The sequence below is a fragment of the Mustela lutreola genome, chromosome 4 (genome assembly GCF_030435805.1).
Source record: "Mustela lutreola isolate mMusLut2 chromosome 4, mMusLut2.pri, whole genome shotgun sequence".
NCBI lineage: Eukaryota > Metazoa > Chordata > Mammalia > Carnivora > Mustelidae > Mustela > Mustela lutreola.
The window spans coordinates 2411788-2431184 of NC_081293.1; the positions used below are offsets into that span (position 1 = coordinate 2411788).

General features: G+C 54.9%; 1 long non-coding RNA gene across 2 annotated transcripts in view; it reads right to left on the bottom strand.

Annotated features, from left to right (window-relative positions):
* Positions 1–19397, bottom strand: part of LOC131830250 (uncharacterized) — a 169403-nt gene that overhangs the window by 96448 nt on the left and 53558 nt on the right. For both annotated transcript variants that reach the window (XR_009353079.1, XR_009353078.1), the window contains exon 2: positions 14643–14751. This is a non-coding gene — a long non-coding RNA (uncharacterized LOC131830250). The remainder of the gene's footprint in view (positions 1–14642; positions 14752–19397) is intronic.

The window sequence follows — 19397 nt, forward strand, 5'->3', positions numbered from 1 at the left end:
ACCCTGGTGGAGCACTGGCCTCAGGCCCAGCCTTCAGAGGAGCCAGGCCCGCTCCCCCTGCTGTTCATTCCTCTGAATCCAGCCAGCTCCCCTGCCAGACTGGGAAGGCGGCCGGCCTTTGTCTCAGACCTGGGCAGCTGAGCCTGCCTGATGTCCCAGGGAACAGGGCAGGGAGGGTGCACAGCCTAGCGGCCTAGCTGGCCTAGCAGAGCACAGCCCCCCCACTTCGCCCCCCCTCCCTGGCCCCGGCCCCACCCCCCCACCCCCAGGTCCAGCCCTGCATAGGGGAGCTAGGAAGTACACTGTCACACTGGGTATTTATTTGCTCTTGAAAGGTTTTAATCCGGGCTGCCTGTGTTCCCAGCAATTCGTGTGTTAATTTAGCAAGCTCTCCCATGTTGAATTGCACTCCTTCTTAATGAGGTTAAACTGGGAGATTCTCTGAATTTAAATTAGATTGACTTTCAAGGCAATCACTTCCCCCCTCCTCCAACCCCCCCCCCAACTCAGCTCCCCCCTCCAGGATGTCCCCGCAGCAGGGAGCCCAACCAGCCCACTCCATGGCAGCTGGGGGATGTTTTTAGAGCCCCATTCAATCACTCTTCTGCACTGTCCAGAGCCCCTATCTGGACGGTTGTTGTCTACAAGGCTCTGTGGTTCTGTAGAGGATTCCCCTGCGACCTGCTCCCCTGCCAGCTCCCAGGCCTTCCGACCTGCTGCTCCCTTTCCTCTGGGGTCCCCGGCTGCTCCTTCAGAGACCAGCCCCCAGCAGGACGTCCTCCGGGGGCCCCCAGGCCTGGACACCAGGCCTGGACACCAGGCCAGACCCCAGCACAAGGCAGCTGCACCCCCTCTCTGGCTCTCCCCACCTTGGGGATGGAGGGACAAGAACGGGCCTGCCTCCAGGAGGCGTCCTGTCTGTGACTCACTGCCCAGCTGGCTTTCCACGGCCACGGTGCGCCCAGGGGCTACTTGCTGTCGGTGAAGGAGAGTCTGAAGCGGAGCGGCCCACCAGCCGCGCTCCCACGAGAGATTTCGTAACATTACCTGAAATCCCAAGTTCTTCCCACAAACGTGTCGAGCACCAGCGCCACTGGAAGCACGTGCAGCACAGAACTGAGAGTCCGCTGCCTCCCCACATTTTGTTCACTTAAGGGCACGTCCTGAATAACGGCCAGGCCTCCCGGGTTCTCCCCCGAAGGGACTCCCTGGTCTCCTCTGAACCCCTGCCACCCCTGGAGGCCAGCTGTGGGGCCTCCCACCTCATGGAGGACGACGTGGGGCCCAGAGCACCCAGTAATTCATCCCAGGGCCACCACAAGCAGCCGGTGCCAGCGCTCATGTGTGAGGGCAGGTGCTCACTGTAAGGGCCTGTTTAGCCAGAGCTGCTCCATCCGGTTAAGCAGGGATTTTGTTGTTTATGCAGTAAAACTTAAACTGACCCTGCCCACCCCCTCAGGGAAACCAGTCCCAGGTAACATGGCCCAAATACAAGGGCGGGTCAGGCCAGGTGGAGACATCCAATCAGTGGGGTGCACACTGTCTCCCTCGCTACCAAGGAGTGTGGGTCCCGCCTTTTGGGCGCCAATTCTGACCAAGGGGCTAGGCTCGTTCAAATATCTACTATAGGGTAAACTGTAATTCAATTGGCCCCCGTGTGTGACCTAGCATGACTGTGCAGCTTTCTCTGTGTGTTACAATCCCATTGGCCACCTGCGTGTGGCCAGGCCCAACCACAGGGCCTTTGCTCTATAAAAGTTAGTCTGTGAGGCAGGGAGGGGTCGCCTCTCTGTAAGAGACGGCCCCGACGGGTCAGTTTGATTCTCGATGCTTGGTGCGAAATAAAGCTTTCCTTGACCTTCGCTTTGTATCAGTCTCGCTCCTTTGACCATGGAACCAACACTCACGACTCTTGGCCACCGACCGCCCCTGCCTCTCAGGGCCAGAGAGGGTCCCTCAAGAGGCACCCCGTCCTCCGCAGAGCTGCGGACCTTTCTCTGTACGCGTGCGCAAGCTTACATCCCCCGTCCTGCGACGGACACCCACATTACAGCAAATGAATATAACTTGTGCATAGATTTCTAAATATAAATATTCCCTAGTATGAATTCCTACAAGTGGGATTATTACTTAAAACGCACCCCCCCCCCCGGCCCAATGAACAATGAGCCCTTCCCTGAGCTACGAGCCAGTATTTTTTCTCGAGGGGAGCCCCGGGAGGAGAGTCACTGCTCCAGCCCAACTCAGGGAGGCAGAGCCGACCACAGCACGCGCCACACGTCCACCCAGTGGGCTGACAACACCAGCTTGCTCAGACACAGCGCAACGACCTACAGCTCTGTCCAGGGCTCTCCAACTCAGAGGAAGCCTCAAAATGGAAGGTGTAGGGCATGGTGACTGGAAATGGGGTGCATCCTAGGGCTTAGACACTGGCTGGAGGTGTCCACGGACTGGCCCGACCAGGTCAGGGTTTGCCTTTCAAGCAGCAGTGAAAGCAGTCTCTATTTGGATGGTGAAATTAGTGCCAATGAACAAACACGCCCCGAAAGGAGAAGGCTGGTCCCCAGCCCCGCTTCAAGCGTGAGCAAACACTTGACATGGCTGCCCCACCCTTATAATTTAAGGTAAATATTAGCTTAGTATCTGTGGAAGGAGCTTTGGCTCCGTATCCAAACCCGCATTTCCAGTTCCCAGCCGGATGCTGGGCTTGGGTCTCTCCTCCAGTACTCGCAAGGCGAGCCAGCACCTGTCGGGGCCACCACAGCGTGCTCACCGCCAGCCACATACTCCTGTGGCTGCTCCTTTCGAGTTTGGCGAAGATCTACTTTTAAAAGGAAACGGGCCCATTAAAGAAGCATAGGAGATTAAGCGTCTCTTGATGAGGCGGAGGTGACAGCCTGAACAGAGGGCACAGCAGCCTCGGAAACCCAGATTACGGGGAGTCGCTGGAAAAGCAGGAAGAGCAGCTCCAGACGAAGGACGGACGTGGGTGGCCTGTACCGTGCACGGGGCATACGTTCCGATCACAACACAAACGAGGTCTCCGAGGTTGAGTGGTGGCCCCAAGAAGATACACCCACGTCCTCACCCCAGAACCCATGAATGTGGCCGTATTTACAAAAAGGTTCTTTGCTGATGTCAAGGATTAAAGATCTCAAGAGGAGATCACCCTGGATTTAGGGTGGCCCTTACGTCTAGGACGAGCGTCCTTACAGCCGACAGATGAGGAGAGGGCCCAGACACGGGGCGGAAGGCCACGTGAAGGCAGAGGCAGAGGTAAGAGTGCTGGGTCTACGAACCGAGAAATGCTGAGGGCTGCCTGGAAGCACCAGAGGCAGAAGAGGCAAGGAAGGTTGCCCACTGGAGCCTCTGGAGCAAGCAGAGCCATGCACACCCTTGATTTTGGACTTCTGACCTCCAGAATTGTAAGAGAAAACATTTCTGTGGCTCCAATCCCGCGGTCCGTGGTCACTTGCTAGAGCAGCCCTGGAAAACCAATACAGGAGGTACAGCTCCAACATTCCATTTCTGGGAAAATGCTGCAAAGAAATGCCTTTGAATGATTCTTGCAATAATGATTCCCTTTGGACTCTGGAAAACCCAATATATATGGATTTTGTTATTGACTAAAAGATGGAGTTGCATGGCTCTGTGATTGACCTCTTTCTTCAGGAGCTGACAGAGTTATAAACAAGGAGCTATTAAACCGAAAGCCCCAGGATTTGAAGAAAAAAGGCATGTTTGCCAAAAATCCTTTTCCTATCAACTAAAGACCTTGAAGGCTCAAAGGGCAGAGAGTTTTGATTTGGGAAAACAGCTGGGCCCAGGGACCCCGTGGCAGCTGGAATCTGTCTTTGAGATGCCTGTAATCCAGCTCCCCGCACGGAGATCATCTGAAAACGTGAGGCCTCCTTCCTGAAGACCGAAGGGGGCCTATGGGGAATACGTCCGTCTGTGCCACACGACAAATTTCTGTTTCAGGGAAAGACGGCACGGTAATGGCACACGGAAGTCACGAGCGGACCGACAGACACGGCGAGTAAGGACGGCTGGACACACAGCATCACGAGCAGCCCATGATCATGAAGCCACGGCCGGGGCTGGGTGCCGGGGCTCCTGGGGGTCCAAGACCCTACACCGGGAAACCAGGCCCAGCAGCCTGAGCTTTCAACTCATCAACGGGACTCCTCACGCGACTCCTCACGGGACTCGGCCAGTGATGCCGCACGGACAGCCCTCACTCGCCGCATCATACATTTTCAAAACACCGTCGATTCCCCTACATTTGCATTTAGAGATTCCCCACGTTCTGGCAGATTGTGTGCAGAGAACGTGTTCTCGAATTCGGATTTCCTGAGTACAGTGTGTTCTTCAAAGGTTCTGCACGAAGGTGCGACTTTTCCGTCCTCTGCGAGGGTGGGTGGGTTTTTGTTTTGCTGAATACAAAAGACAAGCTCTTGTGGGGAAAATTCGTGTTTCTTACTCAGTGCAGCATCCAAAAGTCTCCTTTGGAAGAAAAAGCCACCGAGGACGTGTAAGTCTAGACGGTGACCGTGACTGCTGTTTCACCCAATGGCTCAAATCCGCATATCCCAAAACGGACAAACCTCCTTGCCAGCTGCTCTCAAGACAGTGTGACAAATTGTTCTGAAGTGTGGGGAAACTCTTCAGGTCTGGAGGGTGAACTGGGAGTTGGGGAACAGGTACCATCGTTGGTGGCAGGAGGCCACGGGTCAGGAGGGTGAACAGATGGAAGGAACGCGGTTGCTGCGAACAGCAGACCTGGTTCCATCCGGCAGGTCGCGGGGAAAAAGCAGCGACGTCAGCGCTACGGAAGGGCAGAGGAGAGCCCTGACATCGAATGTCCTCACTGATAAGTAGATCAAATGTGTCCCCTCCTGCGGACCCCTGGGAGTACAGTCCACCACGACAGAGAAGGATTGCCTTAGTAAATGGACAAATGCAGCTCCCGTGTCCCGGGGAGGGCGTGGTGACCAGGGCTCAGACCGCTCGGGACAGAGGTCTGGCCATGCACCGTGCAGGCCATGAAGCCAGCATCCCTGCCTGCTGAGGGCCGGAACCTTCTAAAATGGGCACCAAGCAAGACAGACACTGAGCTCGCCATGGCCCTGAGACCAAGTGCAATGCCAGATGCTGTCACTGATCCCACCCACCTCCCTCTCCCGACAAAGAAGGCCATCTGGACGGTGCAGTAGCTGCTCCCCCACACATACGGAGAAGCGCATCCGAGACACACGGGGGGAAACTGCGTTAGTTGTGGTGATGGGTCAATTCCCCTTCTGGAAGGACCTGCCCAGCTGTGAGGCTGAGCTCAGCACCCCGCTCCAGCTGCTGGCTCCTCGGAGCGCGCCTCCTCTGCAGAGCCGCCCAGTGCAGCGAGCTCGCTCCGGCCCAGAGGAACCGAATGTACCCATCTCTTCCCCCGTCTGTGGTCGGTGACAGGCACACTGGCAGCTAGAGATCGGCTCCGGCAATATTTACACCATGGGAACCGGCAAAGGCCACAATCGTGGCTGGTTTTTCTCCCCCCAAACAGTTAAACACGTACTGGCACAGACAGCCCTGCTGGAGAAGCCGGCACCCAGGGCCGGGCCATGTCCGCCCGGAGCGGGCCACCTCCGATGGGCGGGGCTGCCTCAGGACTCTGCCAGGAGGGCTCCGGTGCAGCTCTGCTCCTCCCTCTGGCCACACCTGCTTCCCCTTCCTGTGCGTTCGGCAGTCCCTGCGCCAGTGTCAGGTGCGCAGGACCCTCCACGTGGCCCCTCCTGGAAGCTGCCCGTCCTGCAAGTGCGTCCTTGCCAACATGGTCCACCGGGCTTATCCTCCGCACGGAAGGATCCAATCAGCAGCTTCGCTGTCAGCCAATCAGCAAACACACATTACGCCGTTTCCGCGTGACAGGCACGGGGCCAGACACCGCGTGTGCCAGGCCAGGTCCCGCCCACATGCAGGAGGTACCTTTGGGGGCTCAAGCGGGGCACGGGGGCTGCATCAAACCATGCAGTCAGCTCTGGCTACATTTGCTTTAAATCAGCAGAGCAATCACCTTCCTAATTATAGAAAAGTATAAAATGTGTAACGGCATAAAATATGTTCAGAACATCAGATCTGTTACAAACCGGGACATAATGGAAAACGGACACATTCTGCTCTCACTTAAAGCGGAGTTACTGTTAAATCCAAGTCCCAACTGATTATTCGTTAACAAACCCAGAATATCAAGGAACTGGCTTTTTTTTTTTTTTTTTTTAAGATTTTATTCATGGGACGCCTGGGTGGCTCAGTTGGTTGGACGACTGCCTTCGGCTCAGGTCATGATCCTGGAGTCCCGGGATTGAGTCCCGCATCGGGCTCCCAGCTCCATGGGGAGTCTGCTTCTCTCTCTGACCTTCTCCTCATTCATGCTCTCTCTCACTGTCTCTCTCTCAAGTAAATAAATAAAATCTTTAAAAAAAAAAAAAGATTTTATTCATTTATTTGACAGAGAGCGAGCAAGATAGCACAGGCAGGGGGCGGCAGGCAGAGGGAGAGGGAGAAGCAGACTCCCTACTGAGCACGGAACCAGATGTGGGACAGATGCTTAACCAACTGAACCACCAGGTGCAGCATCAAGCAACTGGCTTTAAAAACATAACACGGTTCAGCATCGCAAAGCGCTTACCTGGCCAGCCTCCGCGCGAGCAGGGGTCGGGATGATGGAGGGACGTGCAGCAGGAGTGACCCTCTACCCCACTTCACCATCAGACCAGCCGCTCTGCAGCCCACCCCGGACACACCTGTAGGGCCGGCACTGCTCGCCCCAGCACCTTACAGCCGAAAAGACCACGGCTCAGGTTGAGGAAGCAGCCCAGCTTTCGTCAGACGGAAGAAGATGATACTATATGATGTCACTTACATGGAGACCCTTAAAAAGCTGAAATCACAGAAACAGCGAGGAGAAGGTACTTACCGGGGCTGGCGGTGGGGGAATGTTGGTAGAAACTTCCAGCCATAAGATGCATAAGCATTGGGGATCTCATGTGCTGCATGGTGATTACAGCTTAAAATATTGTATCATCCACTTGGAAATTGCTGAGAGTAGGTGTGTAGTGCCCTCACAACGAAAGAGAGTGGTACCTATGGGATGTGGCACAGGCATTCGCTAAAGCTAAGTGCGAACGGCTTGTGATACGTGTGTGTCAATCAATAATACGGCACACCTTAAATTTACACAGTGTCGTGTGTCAATTGTATCTCAGTAAAGCTGCGACGTGAAAGGGGTGGGCGTTTGAGATGAACTCGCAGCCGCTGAGCCTTCCAGACTCACAGGACCAGAATGACTGCATTAAAAATAGCCAACACGGGGGCACCTGGGTGGCTCAGTGGGTTAAAGCCTCTGCCCTCGGCTCAGGTCGTGATCCCAGGGTCCTGGGATCGAGCCCCGCATGGTGCTCTCTGCTCGGCGGGGAGCCTGCTTCTCTTCCTCTCTGCCTACTTGTGATCTCTCTCTCTCTCTCTCTGTCAAATAAATAAATGAAATCTTTAAAAAAAAAAATAGCCAACACGGGGCACCTGGGTGGCTCAGTGGGTCATGGTCTCAGTGTCCTGGGATCGAGCCCCACATCGGGCTCTCTTCTCAGCAGGGAACCTGCTTCCCCCTCTCTCTCTCTCTGCCTGCCTCTCTGCCTACTTGTGATTTCTCTTTGTCAAATAAATAAATAAAATTTTTGAAAAAAAAAAAAGCCAACACTTGTCATTTTTAAAAAATAAGCCATCTTGACATTAGGATTCCTCTTTTTCCAGGGATGACCCCAAGAGTCAACATCTCAATCTCTGAGACCACGAGCACAAGTGCACTGCCTGTCGCTCTTTGTAAAGATGTGGCGAAACCACGGCTTTGGGGGATTTGGGGAAAGCATCTGTATTTCTAAGAATTTCTCTTGGAAACCATCAAGCCCCTTTGTCACAGAAAGAGAAGTGACTTAAGGTTGTCAAGGAGTCCTTTCAGGCTTTCTTGAGGAAGCCCTTGAGGGTCAGGAGAGAGGTCAAGAGAAGGGGGAGGCTTCTGCTCAGCAACGCGCCAGGATCCGGAGCAAACGGACTCCACGGGCAACTCCAAAGCATGGGGTGTTTCTGCAACGGCAGACGCACCAGCCACGGTGCCACGAACCTAAAACCAGCTTTCAGAGACGCTACTTTGAATACACTTCATGGTGGGGAAATTAAAGTCCGAGCTGTGGCTCTGTCGTCAGTCCCCTGCATACCCATGCTACTTTTCTTGGAGTTCGGAGACAACAGAATTCCCCCTCCCCCCAAAAAGCCTCTTTATTTTGAATATTTCATCTGAGTAATCCAATGCTAAATTAAAGTTCAAAACCCTTCATGATTCACAAGGGTTTTGTTGTGCTCTTTTAAACTCCGGGGCACTCCCAACGCTGTAACGCCTCCCCCTGCCCCATTTTTAACCGGCAGCTGCTTGCACAAGAACAAGGAAGGAAGTCCTGTGACTCCTGAAGCCCGATTTTGTGCATTTCCATTTTACACGTCAACATGAAAAGAAGCCACTTTTAAAAGAACAATAGTTAGAGCCAATTACAAATCTGCTATTAAAATCACACTAATTCCACTCTGAAGCATGAAGAACAAAATTAGATCTCATTTAAAGACGCGCCACACTCCCGCCTCCTTAGGGCGGCACAAACCCACCTGCCCTGATCTGCGCACGAATCCCGCTTCGCTTCTGCCTGGGGTCGGCCTGCATGGAACTGTCAGGTGGGATGCTTCCTGAGCTCAGCGTCTGACGGGCCCTCTCCCCTCCTAAGGACACGGGACAGAGAGCTGTGACATGGGACACAAAACAGCCCCAGCGGTGACCACAAATCAAACAATAATTTCTGCTATTATTGCAACGACTATCTCGGGAGAGAACAGGAGCTGCACTGACCGAGCCACATTCCTAGAACCCGGCTGCGCATTCTGAACACACGACTTCCCACGATCCTTGCAACACCTCTATCTTACGTGTTTAGTACCGTTTGATGACGAAATGGAGACCCGGAGAGGACAGGTGACTTGCCTGCAGTCACACAGCAAGACACCCAAAGCCACGCCCCCAACTCCAGCGTCCTGAATGGCAGGCCGACGGAACGGACGGAACGGACGGCTCTCGTTGAGGGTCTCCCTGGGTCCTCACCTTGGCCCCATGACTCTGGAGTCTCCTCCCTTCTGATTCTGGGCCCCGTGACTGGCTCAGACCTCGGGGATAATAACAGACTTGACATCAAGAAGGTCACGAAGGGCTCGTGTGACTCCGCGCCCGCTCTTGCTTCCCTGCGACCACCAGGAGCTCAAGGACACATCAGCCTGAGGACGCGTGGGCCGGCAAACTAGAGGCACGTGAGCTAGGGTCACAGGGGGTGGGCGGTCCCGGCCCAAGCCCTTCTAGCCCCGCCAGCCCCTCAGCTGATCAGACACAGCAGCAAGCCCAACCCAGACCAGCCAAACCCGGCCCAGGGGAGCCGACCACCGCACTGAGCTGTGGACGCATGAGAAATAAAAAATAGGTTTTCTCAGCTATGATGTTTGGGATGGTTTGTCAGACAGCAGTAAAGCTCCTGCCTGCCACTCTGAAGTGGCCCCCAGAGAGCTCATTTCATGGCCTGCGGTCAGCTAAATAATGGTCCCCAAATACGGCCAGGTCATATTCTCCAGAACCTGTGAATGCTTCACCGTGAGGCAGGAGAGGCTCTGCAGACATGCGATTGCATTAAACCCTTAAGACGAGTGACCATCGGCGGGGGGTGGGAGCGGCAGTACCATCACCAGGGTCCTCACGAGCCACGGGCTGAGCAGATCTGAAGGGAACAGGACCGCAGGAAGCAAAGCCCCGCGCTGCTGCTGCGCAAAACAAAGGACGGGACACGGGCCCAGGCCCTGAGGACTGCAGCTCTGGAAGCCGGAAGGCGTCCTCCCCCGGGGCTCTGGGGGCCGTGAGGCCCTGCCAACCCTTGTTTCAGTCCAGTAAAGCTGATTTCAGACTTCCGACGCCCAGAACTACAGAACAATAAACACATGCTGCTTCGAGCCACAAGTCCGTGCGCACGTGTCACAGCGGCCGAAGGGGAAACTCATACATGCATCGACGTCACGGATACGGAAATACCAAACCTGATTTTCCTGGTGTTGGAATGCACTTCATGAAACCAAGGTTTAAACAGAAGTTTACATCCCTTTGCAGTCTGCAAGGGACTGACCCCGAGGCCCGGATGCGAAGGGGAGCACAGGCAGCAAACGGACGGTGTGCGGCCGGACCCCGTGGGCCCGTGGGAAAAACACACAGTAACAGACACAGTCCGGCAGGGCAGAGGCCTCCGGAAAAGTCGGCCACAGAGAGCTGGCCCAGTCCACACCCGAGACATTCTCAGCCAACTTCTTTTAAAGAACTTCCATCTTTAAGAATGAAGGGGTCTTTAAAAACCCACAGACTCACTTAAGATAAGGACATAAATGCGTCTGGTGCTGCCTGGTAGAACCTTCCACCGCAGCGGGAACTTCTACCTCCGCATCATGATGCTGCTCGTCACGCGCTGCTTTTAATCACACAAGAAGCATCCGGTGTGACTGAGGAACTGGATTTTTATATTTTACTCAATTTTATTAATTTAAGTTTGAATGGTGTGATTGTTATCACACACAAGCTGACTGGGCTCCAGGATGCCCAGACTGCCGGTCAAGCATTCCTTCTGGGCGCGTCGGGACGCCTCTGTGAGCGTGTTTCTGCCTGAGATCAGCACTGACGTCAGTCACGGAGTCGAGCGGCCTGCCCGCGTCCACATGGGCTGCGTCACACAGCCCGGGGAGGGCCCAAACAGACGAGAAAGGCAGCAGAAGGATGAATTCACTCCCTCTTCTTGAGCTGGATGTCCCTCCTCTCCTGCCCTGGGAGCTCGGTGCTGCTGGGTCTCAGCCTCACAGCTCGGACCAAGTCCCCCACCAGCTCGCAGCCTCACAGCTCAGACCGAGTCCCCCACCAGCTCGCAGACGGCGGAGCCAGAGACGTCACAGCCCCGTCATAACTCTCTTCCTTCTGTCTACACCTCCAGAGAGACGGTATGTTCCACTGAGTCTGTCTGTCCGGAGAACCTGTCCTGATCTAAGTGGCTGCGCATGCCTGGCAGCTAACGGTCGGGACAGCTTGGTCAGCAGGTGCTCAGGCTCGCAGACCTGGGGACCTTTGTCGGGTGTGATCTCCGGCGCGCTGTCAGGGTCAAGATGATGAGCAGCTTTTGGCCCCTTACCTGCCGTGCATGGAGCCATCTTGAAGGGTCTCCGTTTCCTTATCCGCTGGAAAGAACGTCGCCTACCTCATGATCGTTACAGGATTACAGATAATCTCCGTAACACTCCAAGCACAGGGCTTAAAAACCACACACAACTCTCCTTACCGTGACGCTGAAATCACTGTCTTGTCTCAGGTCTGGCAACTACGACACATGACCCCAGACGGGGGGTCATAGCCAACAGACATTTCCTGCTGACACTTCCGGAGGCTGGAAAGCCAAGAGCCAGGAGCCAGCACGGTCAGGTTCTGAGGGTCCTTTTTTGGGTCGCTGGTGACCACCTTCCCCTGTAGCCTCGAGTGGCAGAGAAGCCGAGGGAGCTCTCTTCGTAAGGCATTCACGCCATCACGAGGGCGCCCTGCCTCCTGACCTGATCACCCCCGACGCCCCGCCTCCCAACACCCCCACCTGGGGAACTCGGACTCCCACACAGGAGCACGGCGGACACAGACGTTCGGTTGTGGCACCGTCAGATGTGCAATGCCTCCAGGTAACGTTCTCAGATCGAACGTACTTATCAGCACTGCACTAGTCCGTGCGAATACCCCGGGACCCAAAAACCCGCCTTGAAAAAACGAGCAAGGCAGCTCTGCTGTGCGTTGTCCCGGCTCTGTGTCCCTCCGCTCTGCGGTGAGGGGAGAGGACAGGACCACACACAGCAGGACTGATCAGAAGGACCGAGACGGGCCGCCGACTCCGGGGACCATGTGCTCCGGATAAAGGGACGGTGCCCAACACTCAGGCACGAGTGCCCAAGGTCTGGCTGTGCCTGGCACACACCGGGGGTGTCCGTGCTGTCTCCGGAGTTCCCAGCTAGAGCCCCGAGGCCACCACCTGGGCAGCTTCCCCTTCTTGTCCCTTCTCCCAGCGGCTCTGGCTGACAGGCTTCTTGGACGCAGAGTCCCTCCGGTCCCAGACCTAGCACGGCACCGCGGGAAGCAGCTGTGCCTCTGCGAGCTGGGCGCAGGAGTGCTCACCTCTCACTGACCCCCTGCGGCCGTGCCAGCTGCTCGGCCACGGGCGTTGCTCTGGAGAAGGCTCCAGGCTGCACCTCCCATCTGAGAACCAGCAACTATGGGGAACATTTGCCTTCCACGGGGACGTTTTATGTCGGAGACCTTGAAGCTTCCCAAACCCTGTCTTTAACCTGCCCTGACACCTCGGGGGAGGACGGCGATGACACGTCCTTCTCCAGCTCTCCTGCTCCACAACACTGAGGACACGTCAGAGTTGGGGTCGCCCAAACCCGCAGAGCAAAGTCAAGTTCACAGCTACGGGGCAATTCCACTGTCACAACCGACAATAACTATGGCAGCAGTACTGGGAGCTGGCCATGTGTCAGGCACCGGGCCACACGTCACCCTGTTAATCGCTGATCACTGCGCATGGTGACCTCCGTTTGTCAGGTGACCTGAGGCTCAAAGAGGCAGTGGGACAGCCCCAAGGTTCTCCGTGTTGCTAAGGGCTGGAGGCAGGATCCAAACCCTGATCTGCAAAGCCACCTACCCTGCGCCTTCCTTCCCACATGGCCACGGCCAAGCAGCAGCCCCCAGCTCTGGGCAGAAGGTCACTGATGTAGGCGAGGATGCCCACCGGGACCACAGCACTGGCACCAGCAGGCCTGTGGCTCCCCTGGGACTAAGTCAATGTGCATGTGCACCTTGGGAGTTGGCCCTGAGGTCCGGCCCCATAACCAGAGATTTATAAATGGGCTTCCGTCCTGAAGCCTGGTCTTCCGCGACAAAGTCCCCTTTCCACTTGGCTTTTTTAAAGATGTCCCGTGGTTTTGCCTACGGATCACATGCACAAAGCCTCAGCACGACCAGGAAAGCACAGATGATAAAGAAAAAAGGTAAGAAATCCGAGCCCCTCAGCCACATGGCAGCCAGGAGAAGCGGAGGGTGCGCAACGGGGGGACCAGGCTCACGGAGGTCCTAGCCGAGGGACCCAAAGCTGGCAGCCCCCGTCACACAACGGGATCAGCCTGAGGCACAGTGGTCTGGGTGCCAGAGAGGACACAGGTCCCCAAATGACAGCAGCCCTGCTTTGAGTCTGAGTTTGGGGAGCAGGGCGTGTCCAGATTGGGGGCTGGTCGTGAAGTGGGGCGGTGCTCGAGCCGGGGCCCCCGAGGGACACTGGGCAGAGGTCAGCCAGGGCGGAAGCACAGCCCTTAGAGGAGAGGGAGGTGGGGCAGAAGGCACAGAGGAGCCGCGCAGGCCAGGAGGCACCCACGGTGCCCAGAGTGGGAATCGGAGGGATCGGGATCTTCCCGGGGACGCCCCTCTGTCATCCCCAGATGGTCACCCAGCCCTGCTTTGCCCCTGCCCTGCCCTGGGGGCTGCCCCTCACAGGGATGCTCAGACAGCGAGAACAGGGCAGCGTGGCCTCGGGCTCCCCACACCCCGCCCGGGGTCCCTGAGGGCCCTCGGTGTCCTGGGGCACAAAGCACCCTTCACCTTCCCCAGCGCCATCGCCACCTCTTGCCTCAACTCCGTGCGGTCCTCCCTTCCCTCTGTCGCTCAGCGGAGTCACCCCTCACCTGGGACACTGGCTCCCCGAGCGCTGTCGTCCACCTGTCTAGTCTGGTCCCCCGCCCCCAAGTCCCCAAGGCCATGTGGCCAGCCACCGCCACCCCCCAGCATCCCTGCATCCGGCTCCCATGCTGGGGCCAGCCACTTAACGGGGTGAGAACGGGACACACACCAGGGACACGCGGAGAGCCACGGATCTACGGATTATTATCCTGGTAAGAAACGGAGGGGCTGGGAATTGATAATAAAGCATTCCCCAAACAGTAACCATGACAACCAACAGCACGAGAGGGATTTTATGCCTCCTCCAAGTTTTACGAGGCACACGACACGACTGTTTTATGGACTCTGGCATTAATTATGCCCATCACAGGACACAGCCCATTCACCCCTGGGGCTTTGCTAAATTCATGCACGTTACCCATAAAAGTTTAAGGAAGTAATTAGGAAGATTCCCACTTGGGTTGTTTTATTATTTAAAAATTGATAAGACAAGGTATTAAGGTCAAAATATGAGTTGAAACAACAAGACGGAGCAGGAAGGAGGGAAGTGTTGTTGAATTTTAGGCAGAGCAGAGCATCAACTTGAAGCAATGATGAGTTTTGTATCAGACAATAACAGACCCTTGGAAATGCACACGAGGAGGGAAACATTGTGACTTGAGACTGAAAACGCGAGCCGATGGCAATGTGAACCCCGAGTGATCCGTCCAGGGTGTGCTCACTCGGAAACGAGGCAGAGCCTATGCTGTCCCCACGGAGGGGTCCTTACCTCTCTGCAGCGCTCCTTCCCACAAAGTCTTCCCCGGCCCTGATGACATCAGCCCACGATGCTGCTGCGACATCAGCTCCTGTCCGGAGAGCCCAACGCCCTGGGTTCTCTGCAAGAAAAGAGGCACACACAGGGTCACTCCCTGAACTTCGTGCTGTGGTACAGGGACAGATGCCATCCCACTCACCGAGCACACGGACGTTACGGGGGACACGTGGGCTGTGTCCACACGCCTGCGCTTTGGCGAGCTCGCCCCGTGCTCCACATGTAAGGAGTCACTTCCCAGGTACACGGGACTTCTGCTTGGACACAGCAGCTCAAACACTCGCTCCTTCCTCTGTTCCTGCCCCAAGTCCATGACAGTGACAATAAAATCAAAAGGAAGAGTCCCGCAAGGACAAAGATGAGACAGAAACCAGCACAGCCGGGTGGGGCCAGCAGCGCTGAGGGCTGGGAGGCCGGCAGGCAAGAGCTACCCGATGCTGCAGACAGACGGGAGGAAGCTGAAGTCAAAGCCCTTTGGGGAGGGGGGTGCAGAGTCAGGAATTCCAGAGAAAGGGGAAGACCCGCTCTGAGGAGCGCAGGGGGCCTGCAGAGGTGGGGGGGGGGGTCGTGAAAGGCATCCTGACCAGCAGCTCCAGACCCCTCCAGGCCCAGATGCAAACACTGCCCCGGCCCCTCCCAAGAGAAAACAAGAGATGCCTTGTGGGGAGGAAGACTCAGATAGCTCCAGACTCCAGGATCTGCGACCCAGCTGGAAACGGGGGTGGAATAAGGCACCCAAAACTAGGGCATTAAGTAAAAGTCAACATTCAACGTGAGGGCCCAGCCTGGGCTCAGAGAACACAGATAACCAGCTTACACCCCATGTCATGGACTGAACCGTGTCCCCCCAAAACTCGTACGCCGAAGCCTGATTCTCCGTATGACCATTGGGAGAGGGGCCTTTACGGGGGCGATTAGGGTTAAGCGAGCTCATGAGAGTGGGGTCTGACACAACTGGACTTGCGTCCTCCGAAGAGGAGGAAGAGACCCCAGAAATGTAGGCACACAGAGAAAAGGCCACGAGAGAACACAGCAAAAGGTCTGCAGCCAAGGAGCGAGGCCCCAGGAGAAACCAACCTGCAGACACCTTGATCTTGGACTTGCAGCTCGAGGACGCACGGAAATAAACGTCTGCTGCTAAGCCGCCCCACCTGTGGCGTTTCGTGACCGCAGGCTCTAGCAAGCTCAGACATCCGATAAGCAGGAGACACGGCGCTCCTCTCTAGGAAAACACCTGCTCAGGGAAGACCCACAGACACTGACCACCACGGGCTCCCGGGACAATGAGCCGCTTGCAGCCACCGTCCAGCACCTGCTGGAGCCTCTGTCTGCAGCTCCGGTGCGCAGCCACGAGCCAGGCCAACGAGAGAAAGCCTGGCCCTGAAACCCGCCCAGACAAAGAAAAGAAAACTCAGAGGTGGCAGACACAGTGCACGGATCCGAAGAGATGCATCGTGGGGGGAGCCTGGGCTCGGGTCCTCAGAGGGAGGGGACGGTGCGGCCAGGGAGGAGCAGGTGTGCTTACAACAGGGACGCTCGGATAAGGAGAGAGCACACTGAGAAATTACAAGCATGAGAGCAGAATTAAGGGAGAATCCCCAAAGTTTTGAAAAATGTAATTAAAAACATACTCCCAAAAGGTGAATGACGACAACAACAACAAGAAACAGAAATCGGAAAGAGGAGATAAAATAAGAAATTGGGGGATTCATCCAAGAACCCCAGTACTCACACAACAGGAATTCCAGAAAGAGAGAACAGAAAGGAAAAAGAAGAAATTATCAAATAGCTTAAGTCGATTGAAAGTCAAAAATAACCCAAAATGGGGGCGCCTGGGTGGCTCAGTGGGTTAAGCCTCTGCCTTCGGCTCAGGCCATGATCTCAGGGTCCTGGGATCGAGCCCCGCATCGGGCTCTCTGCTCAGCACAAAGCCTGCTTCCCTCTCTCTCTCTCTGCCCGCCTCTCTGCCTACTTGTGATCTCTGTCAAATAGATAAAAAAAAAATCTTAAAAAAAAAAAACCCAAAATGGAATAATCAAAAATAGTAACTACGCCACTGTATAGACACAACAGCTTACATTTTAGGAGAGAGCTCAGAGGTAACTGGTTTTCTCTAGGGACAAGAGAGACAAGGGTAGTGCCACTGACTTCCACAGTGCATGCATGTTCTAATTTGGTTTAAAAAAATCAAAAATTATTTTTAAAAAATGAAACGGTACAGATAAATCTAAAGCTCCCTTTCCTGAGAAAAGTCTTTTCTGGTTTCATGCTTGTGCATGAGCACCGACAGAAACTGTCATTATCTAACGTGTACACAAGTGACACATCGTTGTTCAATTTCCAGCGGAGCTACACAGCACCAGAACGTTCTCTCTTGTGAACCCCAGAAGCAAAGCTCCCCGGACTCTTGGGTTCTTGGGGCTTCGAGAGACAGTGGGAAATGAGAGCGGCCCTCCGGCCCGCTGACTGGGGGCACAGGAGGCACAGCCCCACCTCCAGGAGGGAGGAGATCCTGAGTCCAGAGGGAGCGCTCTGAGAAGTCCTGCAGGACGTTGATTTTAGCACTGCAGGGACTCGTGGAAAACCAGATCCGCACTGACCAATTCCCTTTCTTCTACACTCCCTGGTCGGACAACAAAGCTTTAAACCAGAGCCAACTTCCTGCCCACCTGTCTTCATAAATACGGCTTTTATTTTTATGGTCTTTAGGGCATGAGCTATTTCATATTACTCACACCATCACAATTCTGTGTTATTAAGCTCTGGTTGAAGAAAAAGGCCCAGTTGGTTACAACGACAAACCAACAGAGGAACATTGAGAAAATACCGTGAAAAGTAAGTAGCAGAAAGAATCCTTGACTCGGGATTTTGAGGGTTAAATACTAATCGTCTGTGTTCCTCAGGCACCCAGCACAGGGAGCTCTCACTCGGGGGCTGTGCTAGGAGCAGGCCCCAGCAGGTGCAGGGCGGGGAGCTCTGTGAGAACAGGCCGAGGGGCTGAAGTCAGCAGCAGACCCCAGGCTGTTAGAAATGCTACTCCCTGTTCAGCACCCAACAGTCACAATGGACACAAATGGGTTATACCTGAAACATACTAAAAGCCTCAAAAACGTAAGGTGAGGAGAAAGTCAACACAGAGCCAAAGCCCATAGCCCTAATTTTATGTCCACCGGCACAAAATCCTGGCAGCCTCTAACGACCAGAGAAATTGGGAATTTATGGGACTCTGGCTCACGACCACCAAACCATCTACTTCTCATTTACATGTATTTCCGACGTCAGCTGCAGCTGGGTGGTAGTTAGGCAGTAGGTCCCCACTTAACACATGAAAATTCTTTTTTTCACAGAATTCTGCATATAACACATTTTTCCTAGCTAACCCACCTTTAAGCCAAATATTCTATTTATTGGGTATAGTGGACCGAAAAACATTCCCCCAAATTGAAGCCTACCTTGAACCAGAGGCCCTGACGTTATCTGCAAATAGGGTCTTTGCAGACACTCAGTGGAGGTGAGAGCGTGCTGTGCTGGATTACGAGGAGAGAATAGGACCCGCACACGGGCAAGACGCCGTGTGACAACAGGGGCAGGAGGTGGCTGATGTGGCCACAAGTTAAGAAAGACCAGAAGCCCCCGGAAACTGAGGAGTCGGGAAGGATCCGCCCCTGGAGCTTCTGGAGGAAATGCAGCCCCACCGACACCTTGACTTTGGACTTCCGGCCTCCAGACTGTGACAGGATAAACCTGGTGTTTCCAGACACCCCCCCCCCAATTTGTGGTGCGTTGTGACAGCAGCCCCAGAGAGAGAAGACGTATCTGTGTTTCACGAACGCGGACCAGGGACAAAGCGGCGTCTGTAAACGTGCCACGTGATCCAGGTTAAGCAGGCGAACCACTAACTGCCTTCTAAGAGTGCGCACCTCCAAAGCCAATTCTCTTTAGGCACAGCCAGCCAGCACACCCCCACCTGCGCTTGGGACAGCGTGAGCCTGCCTTCCTCCTCAGAGGACAGAAACCGTCCGTCCTGCGGCACGAAGGGCACGGCCCAAGCTGTCACTCAAGTACTCCCCAGGCAGCCGAGAACGCTTCCAAGGAAAATACCTTTCCAAATATTTTATTCTTCGGGAAGACGTCCACTTAATAATGGGAAACTACAGGTTTGCGCCTGTCAAAATTATTTCCTGTGGGCTTCATTATCAATTTCTCTGCTTCATTTGAAGGCTCGGGGAGCTCGGTATAAAATGACCCTATTTCCCCTCTAAAATCTGTGTGGCCACATCAAAGTTAAAATTACTTTTCCAAAGATCTGACTGCGTTTTTGGTTCTCTTCTGCTTTATGAATAACGCATCAGGCAAGTACATGACTTCCCTCCCAGCTTTATTTCCTGACTTGAATAATTTGGACAGAACACTGAAGGCTTTTGGCCGGACACTCTGAGAATGACGTGGAAGCAGCGGCTTCCAGCAAAGCCACGCACGTGACTCCCAGCGGACCCATGAGGCGGACTGCAGACTCGGCAGCTGCGCATGTTCAAACACCGTCTATACACGTGTATACACACACACGTACAAAGAGGCTTCCAAACATTCCGCCACACAACCCTCACTTCAAATAAAGCTGCACTGGCCCTGAGTTGACTTGACAGCCAGGGATGAGAGTAAAACCACAGGCTCAGAGGCCTGACCTGGTTGTGCTGCTCACTGACCATA